General features: G+C 34.5%; 1 long non-coding RNA gene across 2 annotated transcripts; it reads right to left on the bottom strand.

Moving 5' to 3' along the window:
• Positions 1-6,105: 6,105 nt before the first annotated feature.
• On the bottom strand, positions 6,106-7,060 carry LOC110277768 (uncharacterized). Of its 2 annotated transcripts, XR_002370587.2 has the most exons (4): positions 6,617-7,060; positions 6,460-6,512; positions 6,271-6,364; positions 6,106-6,148 (listed from the first exon to the last, which is right to left on the bottom strand). It is a non-coding gene; the product is annotated as an uncharacterized LOC110277768 (long non-coding RNA). The 2 variants fall into 2 exon arrangements; XR_008005878.1 differs by having other exon boundaries at positions 6,460-7,060.
• Between the last annotated feature and the right edge of the window lie 2,881 nt (positions 7,061-9,941).

Below are 9,941 nucleotides of genomic sequence, written 5' to 3'. Positions count from 1 at the left end.
AATCTGAAATACCTCAAAATGCATTAATAAAATAAATCAATTCTAACATGAAGTTCGTAAACCAACATTAACAAACTGAAATAAAATAATAGAATAAATAAAGAACCTGGGATTGAGAGCCACTCCTAAAACTAAGAGAAATCCTAAATCCTAATACTAAGAGAGAGGAGAGAACCTCTCTCTAAAAACTACATCTAAAACATGAAAAGTGAATTATGAGAGCCTCCTCATGAATGAATGGATTCCCCCACTTTATAGCCTCTAATCTGTGTTTTCTAGGCCGCAAACTGGGTTAAAAACAGCCCAGAAATCGCCCCTAGCGTATTCTGGTACGTACAGGTCGCAGAAAAGTGACGCGGCCGTATGGCTCACGCGGCCGCGCGGGTTGTGTTCCTGCCAGGTCACGCGTCTGCGTGACCCACGCGTTCGCGTCGCCTGGCGTTGGGAAAGCTATGGCAAATTATATATCAAATCGAAGCCCCGGACATTAGCTTTCCAACGCAACTGGAACCGCGTCGTTTGGACCTCTGTAGCTAAAGTTATAGCCATTTGAGTGCAAAGAGGTCAGGCTGGACAACTTAGCAATTTCTCCAACTTCTTGTATTCCTTCCACTTTTGCATGCTTCCTTTCCATCCTCTGAGCCATTCCTACCCTGTAATCTCTGAGATCACTTAACACACATATCAAGGCATCTAATGGTAATAAGAGAGGATTAATAATAAGCAAATATAAGATCAAATAAGCACGTTTTTAATCATAGTACAAAATCAGGAAGGAAACATAAAACTATGCAAATATTATGAATAAGTGGGTAAAGAGTTGATAAAATCCACTCAATTGAGCACAAGATAAACCATAAAATAGTGGTTTATCACCCCACAATCGCGAGTTTGAAGCTCGTCACAGTCATTCAATCCTTGAATCCTACTCAGAATACCACAGACAAGGTTTAGACCTTCCGGATTCTCTTGAATGCCGCCATCAATTCTAGCTTATACCACGAAGATTCTGATTAAGGAATCCAAGAGATATCCACTCAAGCCTTGTTTGTATGTAGAACAGAAGTGGTTGTCAGGCACGCGTTCATAAGTGAGAATGATGATGAGCGTCATATAATCATCACATTCATCATGTTCTTGGGTGCGAATAAATATTTTGGAACAAGAATAAGCTGAATTGAATAGAAGAACAAATGTGTAGAGACTTTTCTTGGAGTTAAACGCCAGCTTTTGTGCCAATTTGGGCGTTTAACTCCCATTCTTGTGCCAGTTCCGGCGTTAAACGCTAGAATTCTTGAGCTGATTTGGAATGCCGGTTTGGGCCATCAAATCTCAGGCAAAGTATGAACTATTATATATTGCTGGAAAGCCCAGGATGTCTACTTTCCAACGCAATTGAGAGCGTGCCAATTGGGCTTCTGTAGCTCCAGAAAATCCACTTCGAGTGCAGGAAGGTCAGAATCCAACAGCATATGCAGTCCTTTTTAGCCTCTGAATCAGATTTTTGCTCAGGTCCCTCAATTTCATCCAGAAAATACCTGAAATCACAGAAAAACACACAAACTCATAGTAAAGCCCAGAAACATGAATTTTAAATAAAAACTAATAAAAATATAATAAAAACTAACTAAAACATACTAAAAACATACTAAAAACAATGCCAAAAAGCGTATAAATTATCCGCTCATCAGTGGCAAACAAAGGTAAATGGAATGGTAGGCTTTTTGGGTTAAGTGAGCTATAAAAAAATAATGGCCTCAATCACGTAATTGTATAAATATACACTAAACAATGGATATATAGAATCAAACAAACCAAAGATTACAATTATAGAAAAGAGCAACACACAAGAATGAAATAAGTGGTCAAATAATGTAACCACACAATAAGGCTAAAAAACTCACAAGTTGTATGTTCTTTAACTCAAAAACATGTTCCACAACATATTTCAAGCAAGTTTCAATCAAAAGTTCCACTCAAATCAATTAGGATGTCAATGCCTTATTAAGAATTTTTTTTTCTTGGAAAATTTTCATTAAATTAACTAAGCTTATTATATATATGCAAAGAAATGCAATAACTAAGAAAAGATGCAATTAAAGCTCTAAAATATGTACAAACTAAGAAAAATGCAACCCAGAATTCAAAAAGAATGTGCAAGTGTTAGATTCGAGTTTGTCACCCAAGGTTGCCGATCGGAGACAACCTCCCACACTTAAGGGTTTGCACCGTCCGCGGCGGACTCAAAGGTGAGCAAAGGGGGTACGGTGACTTCAGATTGCCACCTTCAGCTGGTGGATCAATCAGCTGCTGCGTGCTCTTCCTCCTGCTTCCCTTGTTGCTATGGTGAATCACTCATGAAAGATAGAAGATAGATAGTAAGATGAGTGAATGCAAAAACAAAGAAGGAAGGATTGTTGGAATGAGGTAATATTCACTAGAATGAGTGGGTGGATAAGTTTGTGACATAAAGGGAACAAGTATGTGCCTTCTAAGTTGCGCTGTTTGGAACACACACACTAGCATGGAAAGCTATATCACAATTGTACAAAAGAAGCATACTACTAGAAATAGGACTTTTTCGGACGAATTTTGAGACAAAATTGAAATAAATTTTGAATAAATTAGAGACAAAAAAATTTTTCAAACAAAATTGGGACAAATTTTTTTATCCCAAAAAGTCTCGTTGCTAATTTACATTTTGTCTGAAATTTTGTCCGAAATTTTTTCAGACAATTTTATGACAGATTTCAAATAGACATTTATCTGCTAGATTTCTAACTATTACGATGTATTTTAGATGAATTTCAGACAGATTAGCCAACATAAAAACAACGTATTTCAGACAAATTTCAAACAAAAAAATATTGATTTTTAGACAAATTTTAAACAAAAAATATACTCTTTTTCAGACAAATTTCTAACGAATTTAGTCAAATATAACAATTTTTTTCCGAACAAATTTTAGACAAATCAAATATTTCTTTTCAATTAAATTTCAAACAAATTTAATTTAAAAGAATTTACGTATTCGAAACAAATTTCATACAAAACAAAAAATTATTTTCGCACAAATTTTTTACAAATTTAATATAATATTTCAAATAATTTTCATACAAAATAATTTGCTATTTAATATATATATATATATATATTAGAAAATAAATTGTATTCGATTTGCTTTCTATATTAAGACCATCATAATCATTTTTTTCATATTACATAATCGAAATTATAAACACATAATAAAGTCATAAAAAAGTTAATTACCATAAAAGAGTTAAAAAAATATTTATTATTAAAATATTTTTGTCCATAAATATAATCAAACTAAAATAAGAAAAAAAAATACTTAAACTAAAACAAAGAAAGCCTTTAAAAAGGTCAAATATCATGCATAAAATAAAATATACTAACTAATTCACCTAAAAATTCCTTAATCTAAATTAAAAAAAAAAACATATCCTCCTGACATCAATCACTTATGTTATCATCTTCATCATCACTAGAGCCTGTTCCAAGCTCATCTTTTGCAGGATTAGACAAGGTTGAAGGAAGTGGAAGATTCAACTTTTTATACAAAGCATGAATTGTCTTTTTAGTAAAACCAGTTATTTTAACTTGTGCTCAACATCATTCAACTTAACTTTTTGCTCTGACCACTCGAGAATACATAAATCAAAACAAAATGTTAAATTCAAAGACATTGTCAAATGATAGAAAAAGAAAAGTGTTAATAAAGTTGAAAGAAAACTACTAACAGTGTTAATAGGATCAAGAATTTGTATTGAATCAACAACCATAGCACGAGGGGAAAGAAGCTGACCTCTCTTCAATATGTCCTAAAAACTAAATTAAGATAAAAAAAAAGCATACAAGTATCTAGACTTCACCATACAATTCTCGCAAGTTAAGGCTATAACATGAAATAATCGCTTAATAGGACCCAAACAATAACTTCAATAAAAATTCATGTATAAAACAGAAAATAATATAGCAAGAAGAATGCTAGCAGCAAAACTAATCAGAAGAAATCCAGATTTCCACCTCAATACAGTACTTGAATATAAATATATATCTGATTTAATCCTAAGGCATTCTGCTCTGTTACCAATTTGCTCAAGGCTCTGTCACATGACACAAAACAAAATAAATGCAACCAAATTAGAGAAGGTTAACTGACTCCAAGGATACGATATCCAATAGTCGATGCACGTGTTCAACTGCTTGGGAGTTGGGACTCCTCTCTATAATCTTCTGAAATATTTTGAGTGACCACACTAGATTAGACAAAATCACAAATTCTATTCCGGTCATTCCTGACATGAATCCATCCTGTGCTGCATTATAACAAAATGCTGAATTTAATTAATATTCTTCAAAAGATTAACAAATTCTCAAGCTGTTAGTTTAATCCTTTTCAATTTAGCCATAAAATAATGCACAATGCCAACTCTGTATGTACATGTTTTTTTTCCAACAAAACCTAAAGTCAAATTTATGTCATTGAATTGGTTTGGAATTATCATCAACCAAGTTGAGACTTAAATATATACATCAAATGACTAAATTAATTACTAATACTTATTTTAATATCAAAGGGCTAAATTAATATACAACATTTTTGAAGAGCAAACATAATTCAAAATATTTACTAGAAGAATATGCAGAAACAAGCAAATACTTCCCATAAGGCCATAACGATAAATATAGAAAAGTTAGAATTTCAATAAAACACTTTTCATCAGGAGGGGAAAAACATTAATTTTTTTTAGGTATTGCTATAGTAATGTCTTTGACAATTCTGCTATAGAAATAAACAAGCAAAGGTCTAAGAAAAAAGTACCAGGGGGTGACCAGAGAAAATTGCGATTGAAGCAGCCAAAGGAACTGTTTTGTGAATAGCATTGAATGAAGGAAGACAAGAAAAGGACAAAGAAAATTCAGTGTCAGTGTCTCTCTTAGACACCATAATTTGGAACTTCTTTTGATGGTTGCTGTGTTTTTCATACTTAGATGTTGATGGAATCCAAGGCTTCGTTTGGTTACTGTCTTCAAAATATATAGACACAGACACAACTATACCAAAAGACACAGACACAGATAGACATAAATTTTTTAACGTGTTTGGCAACAGTGTACAAGACACAACAATTTAATTCAAATGTCCATTTTATCCTTATTAGTTCTCTACCATCATCTTCCACCATAACTTTCTACCACCACCACTGTCACCTGCAATTTTTTAACTTCATCGCAAAATACTATCTTCAACTTTCATTTATTCATCAGCAATTTAATTTTCTCATTTAAAAAAAATGAAACAGGTTGAAATAAATAAATAAAAAACAAAAATAAGAAGACAGATCTCAAGAATGATGGACAACTATTTTGGGTGTTTTTGGTTTTTTTCGCCTTTCTTAATAAAATTTATTCAAGTAATAGTGGAGACGAATAGATCTGAGCAACATCTGATGAATATAGAGGAATAAATCTGACCGAAAATGATGACTCATGGTAGTGATAGGCGCGACTGTGTGAAGAGAGAAAGAGAGAAGAGGAGGAAGAAGAAAGAAGGGGCGTCAATGGTGGCGGTCCATGACAACGGTATGGAGGGGCACAACAATGGAAAGAGAAGCAGAGTGATGGGTGTGGTGATGCAAAGAGAGAAAGAGAGAAGGAGATGAGAAAGAGAGGAGAGGCAATGGCTATGGCGGTGGTGTAGAAGAGGGACACAGTCATGGAAGAGGGAGGATGGAGGAAGAAACGTGGAGGTTGAAAGGATTTTGGGGTTAGAAACACAGAATAGAGAAGATAATAAGAGAGAAAAAGGGGAAATTAGGGTTAGATTAATTAGGGACATAGTTGGAATTAAAAAAAAAGTAGGGATAAAAATGTAAAATTTTGTGTCTTATAAACTGTGTCTCAATGTCTCAACTAAATGGAGAGACACTAAAAACATGTATTTTGTGTATACTTGTGTACCACCGTGTCTATCGTAAATTTGTGTCTTAACAAACAAACGGTGAACATGTGCCACCGTGTCCATGTCTTTAGTGTCTAGAGACACCAACCAAACGCACGCCAAATGAACGATGAAAGTGACAAACAATCCATCACTGGTTTCTGTCTTGCTCAGCCTCTGCTACTGCAACCTTGGCGAGAGACAGAGATTTAAGTACTTAACTGAAATTTGAATATTATACAAGTAATATTTAGGAAATTCAATACTCCAAGCAGTAAGAAGGAACTAGAAACATAATGCATTACAGTATCATAAAAGTCTGACACTGTTGATAATATTCATTCCATGCATCTTAGTAGTTTCTCAGCCTCAACTTCCACAGAATTCCTCCAAGTCATTCTGCAAAATATGTCCATAAAAGTATAAACATAAATGGTTATTTAGGATTGTATCTCGAAACACAAAGAGCTATACATGCATAGAATCTCACATACAAAGGAGTTCCTGACAATAGAATTCTACGTTTACATGGAAGAGCTGCCAATGCCTGATTCACAAAGTACAGGTGAGAAACTCAGAATCACAGCCCTCAAGGTGCCTTGAACAAAAGTCAGAAACATGCCTTTAAATCGGAAAAATTTTGTACAGTACCCTGTTTGTTATCGTCTAATCATTCTTTAGTCTGTGAGCCTCATCACAGATAAGGAGGTCACGAGAGCCACTAGAGCTAAACTTTGACGAATACATTCGAAATGTCTCATACAAAACAATGAGAACTTGTAAAATTTGGTAATGAGTACATATGTAGTTTAAGCTATACAGGCACGCACAGCTAAAAATATGTCCATTGCTATAAAATGAATAAAAGAAAATGCTTTACTTAGTGGGGAAAAAAACATTATACACCACCACAAGGCACATAACACCACTTGGATATTTGAAGAAAAAACCACTGCAAAGCATTTGGGTGATCCTCCACCGGAGATGGTGTTGGAAGCAGTAGCTCAGAAGGTAGATGCCGGTGAAACGCATCAATCGCTGCAGTAACACCATCTTCATCCTTAATCAACTTTGCAACTTCCATTGCTTGAGACTTCACCTAAAGGTTTATTATTAGAATCGAGTGGACCTAACCATTAAATCTATCAAAAACCATTACCATAAGAAAAAAAGACCTAAATTTTATAACCAGTAAATCTAACATTCAAGGAAATATAGATGTTTCCATTTTATTACCTCTGGCCGGAGCATGAACTTTATGGCATTTGATAAATTCTCAAGGGTGAGCTGAGAAATTGGAATTGTTGCTGGACCTAGCCCTTTTTGATAGATTTTATCCCCCCAAAAGAATTGATCTCCGAAGAATGGAATGATGGTTGTCGAACACTATTAGTTACGGTAGTTATATTAGTAATCAACCGGCAAAAATGTTAAGACATAAACACAGTTTGCTAAACTTTCATACATATGAAAAATTTTAGAATGAGCAAATACTGGCTAAAATTGCGATGAATACTAAAATGAAGATAATGAAATGTTACTGCAAAAAGTGTAAAGAAAAACAAGAAAAAGAATTTAAATGGTGAAAGATTTAAAAGAATGTACATACGAATGAAAATAATGACTAAGATGGTGATAGAAAAGGAGAAACAAAAATGAAATAAAAGACATCCAATAGATGCAAAACAGAAGAGATTATCACTCATATCCAAAGAGTTAAGAACAAACCCTAACCTTTTTTAATAGTACTCTAATTTTATCCTTAGAAAGACCAAAGGACCATTGATAATAATCCAAGCCATAGTCTGATAACGAGAACCATCATTAACAAGCAAATTGATAAAGAAACAAACAAGAATCACATCACTACTCACAAAAAATTGGGACTTGACAGAGCCACAGAGGACGCACAAAGACGCAAAGTGGCAAGGGTTGGAGGCTGGTGGCGGTGAGAGGTCTGAGACCAGAGGAGGCGGCCACATGCAAGAGGCAGAGCAGTATGAGCGGGTGAGAGCTATTACCTGTGAATGCGAACCACGAGGGTGGTGGTCGCATGAGTTGCGAGGTCAGAGGTTGGCTGGAATGCGACCCGGAAGATCAGCAGCGCGGCGGCCACAAGGCAGAGCAGGTGAGCGAGTTAGAGCTCCCTAATCTGTGAGCGCAAAGAACGGAAGAGGGTAGAGGTCGCCTGAGTTGCAAAGGCGGAGGTTGGATGGAGTGCGACCCGGTGACCACAAGTAAGAGAGCAGTGTGAGACTGTGAGTGAATGAAGGCTCTCTGTAAACCGTAAGGAGGTAGAGCGGTTTTTGAGGAGATAAAAATTGAAACAAAAGGGCGGATTTGAATAAAATCTGGCTTTCTGACGCAGAGTAGAAACGTGATTTTGAAACAACTACATATGTTAAAATTTTAAAATTAAATTATATCTAAACTTTACCAACAAATTAAAAAAATAAGATTATATCGTTAGTATTCAAAAGATAAGTTTTGGAACATTGGTACCTAAAAATATGAACATGTATAATAATAAATGAGAAATTAATCAATACGATGATTATTTCATATTTTGATCAAGAAGTTTTGGAATTAAGTTTTAGAAACAAAAAGTGTACTCTTTTATAAGTTATATATAATTAAGGTTATTTTAGGGAAAGGAAACTTTATTTGAAATAGAAAAAATATTTGGGATAAATTATAGACAAATTTAAAATATAAACATTATTTTTATACTAAATGTTATAATCTTTCAATAAACATATGAAATCCGTTTGAAAACTGATGCACTTTCATACGAAATTTATAAATAATGCTATTTTTGTCTTAAATTTGTGCGAAAAAATTTTGGCTATTTCGAAAGGTTAGCTATAGTAAAAACATTTAAAATTAATTATAGACAAATTTAGAATACAATTAACAATTTTCAAAATGCGTTCCAAATTATTCTAAAGTTATACAGATAGAATACAGACGAATTATAGCTTTTGTCCGAAATGTGTTACTAATCTGTATGAAAATTTTGGTGCCATTCAAAAAAAAATTGGCGCCAAAATTTGGGACAAAATTTAGACAAATTTAGGACAAAATATATTATTCCAATGCCTCCACTAAAAGTTGTTCAATATTTGTCTCAAGTTTGTCCGAAATAAAAAAGTCATTCAGACAGAATAAATTTCGTTTGAAATTTTCGTCCGAAAAAACCTATTTCTAGTAGTATATCTAGTGTGCTAGAGATACTTAAAAAAAACTTGTATGCCAAGATAAACAAACAAGCAATAAAGAAGCATTAAAGCATTTAAGCAAGAATCAAGGAATTGTGAATTGGATAATGAAGCAACACCAAATTGACATAAAGTGGAAGGCATGGCTGATGACAAGTCATCATATACCCATTTTTCAAGCTAATTTCATTTGTTTTGTTAGCATTTATGCACTTTCTTGCTTCTTAAGTAAGTGATTTGGAGTGAAAATGCATAACTTCTTTAAATCAAGCAACCACCATGAAATTAATGTTAATCCATGAGGTTTAAGCTAATTTTAATTGAATTTTAATTGATTTATAAGCCTCTTGAATTTAGTGATACTTGGAGTGGTTGTTTTGGTTTATTGTAGGTGAAGAAAAGAAAAGAAAAGGAAAAGCGTGGCCTAAGAAGTGTAGCCCAAGGAAAGGAAAGCGTGGCCAAAGCAATAGGAAGCGTGCCGCATGCAAGGGGGAGGCAAACATTGCCCTCCACAAGGGCAGACTGCCCTCTAGGAGGGCAACATAAAGGAACCAACCAAGGAAGGCAACTCTGCCCTGCCCACTACAAGGGCAGAGCACAAAAAGTGTGCCTTGGAACCAAGAAGAAGAGAACCTTGCCCTGCCCTCCACAAGGGCAGAATCGGGCTCTCCAAGGAAAGAAATTCAAGGGAAAATGTCACCCATGCATGCCACAAGAATCGAACACGGAACAAGGAAGAAGCAAGGAACTAAGGTTGA

Source organism: Arachis duranensis, chromosome 2 (genome assembly GCF_000817695.3).
Source record: "Arachis duranensis cultivar V14167 chromosome 2, aradu.V14167.gnm2.J7QH, whole genome shotgun sequence".
Lineage (NCBI taxonomy): Eukaryota > Viridiplantae > Streptophyta > Magnoliopsida > Fabales > Fabaceae > Arachis > Arachis duranensis.
This window is presented reverse-complemented; position numbering and strand designations above follow the sequence as displayed.